General features: G+C 35.9%; 1 pseudogene; it reads right to left on the reverse strand.

Annotated features, from left to right (window-relative positions):
- Positions 1–729: 729 nt before the first annotated feature.
- Positions 730–1,627, reverse strand: LOC120133860 (annotated as a pseudogene).
- Positions 1,628–1,957: the final 330 nt, after the last annotated feature.

Raw genomic sequence — 1,957 nt, forward strand, 5'->3', positions numbered from 1 at the left:
TAAAGCTCAAAATTGAATCAAATTAACATTATCTCAATCAAATTTATATTATGAGCTGGATATATAGATAATTTTTTTTTTTGAAAAATAATATTAGAAAATAATAAATATAATATTACTAAAAATATGAAATATTAAAAAACTATTTAAACGCATGCAACATCATTTAAATATTAAAATAATATAAAATAGAATATTTAATAAATTTACAAACCATTTTCATGATACTAATTAAAGCAGCTGAAAGTGAAATACTACTTTTTCCAAACCAGATTCTTTTTTCACTCATTTATGTGTTTGTTTATAAATATATTTCATGTGTCTGCCGATAATCAAACCAAACTCATTACCGTTTAAACAAGAAAAAGGTGAAATCCATAGAAATATAATAAACACACACATATATATATATATATTGCTTGGGATTGAAATTAAACCCTTGATTGACATACATACATACATATATATATATATAGTTTATCTGTAAATGGATGCTTCAGCTTTTCCAGCTTCCATTTTCTTTTCAATCAGATAACTGGTCCAAAAGGAAGAAAACAAAGATGTACTGAAAAAAATATAGCAATTCACCATTGATGCTCTTCTATTATGACCATCCAGCTCAGTTGGTAGAGCACAAGGTTCTTAACCTTGAGTCGTGGGATCGAGTCCCATGGAGGACATTTCATAATTTGGAGGTCTCCTACGGAAGCTGTTCTAACTTAGTGTTGGGGGCAGCCTACTATCTTACCTCCCTTACCCCATACATATGGGAACAAGGGACAACCATTATTTAGCTGTGACTGAAGCACTGGCAAGACTTCGCATTACATCAACTTGAACTCTGAGAGATGCAATATAATCTAGAGTTTCCTCAATCAAACAAATTTCATTCATGAATTCACCTCCTGGTATTAGACTTTTCAAAACCTGTGTTCTTTTCCTCACTAGATGTTTCGCAATGGAGCTTGTTACAGCCTTTCCGGGGGCTGCTGCAACACATTTCCTTCTTCGTCGTATCCGGCGACTCCTTTTCACGATCTTCTTGCACACCAATGCTCGTCGCGTCGGCGCCATGTTCGCCGCTGCCGTCGGCCTGTTGGATTCTGGACCCAATATTTGTTCGACGAGGTGGTTGTCGGAGCCTTCTTTGGAAGCGTTGGAAATGAGGGCTCGACTCCAACAAGTGGTGCCGTTCTGGCGGACGCCATGGCTATATCTGCTGACAACTTTATGGTCTTTTCTCTCCAAGATGCCCATGTTCTTGTTTGAGAAGCTACATCTTGGAGACCCATTATCCATTTCTTGAGAAACTCTTGCTTGAGTGAGCTATGTGGGCGCATCCTACAAATAAACAAAAGAAATTATCCAGTTTCTCCTAATGCTTATAAATTGAAAGTAAGGGTAAAAGTGGAGCTAGGGCTTCAAAGAAGACAGTGGCATTTGCAGACACCATGAAACTAAGTGCAAGCAATCTTTAGTTTAGGTGTTACATAATGTTAAACTAGGAAATAGCAGTAGTAAGCTGAAGCCAGACCCTTACCTTGCTTGAGCTTCTTCTTTGGAAATAGAAAAATAAAATTTATTCTTTTGATGAGGGAAGTTTCAGAGTGAAACAGATCCAAGAAAGTGAATCAGAACCCAAGAGATGGAGGCAGGAATGTACATAAACTTTCATTTATTTGCTCAAAGGAAAACCTGTGGTGGGCTAAGAGGGAAAGACAAAGCACATGCAAGCACATGGCATTCATGGCCCACCCTTAAACATAGGGTATATATTTAAAACCCTTTTTTGTCCTTATTAATATGGGAATTTTTAATGCATAATGAAAACTATAAAAAGGTCCCTCAAATCTTAATTCTATGTAATCTAATGCAAATCCAACATTTGTAAGTTGCTATGAATATAAAACAAAAAACCCATATTGGACTCATCATTTCATAAACTCATCCCTCTCTT

The sequence above is a fragment of the Hibiscus syriacus genome, unplaced genomic scaffold (assembly GCF_006381635.1).
Source record: "Hibiscus syriacus cultivar Baekdansim isolate YM2019G1 unplaced genomic scaffold, ASM638163v2 tig00110597_pilon, whole genome shotgun sequence".
Classification (NCBI taxonomy): Eukaryota; Viridiplantae; Streptophyta; class Magnoliopsida; order Malvales; family Malvaceae; genus Hibiscus; species Hibiscus syriacus.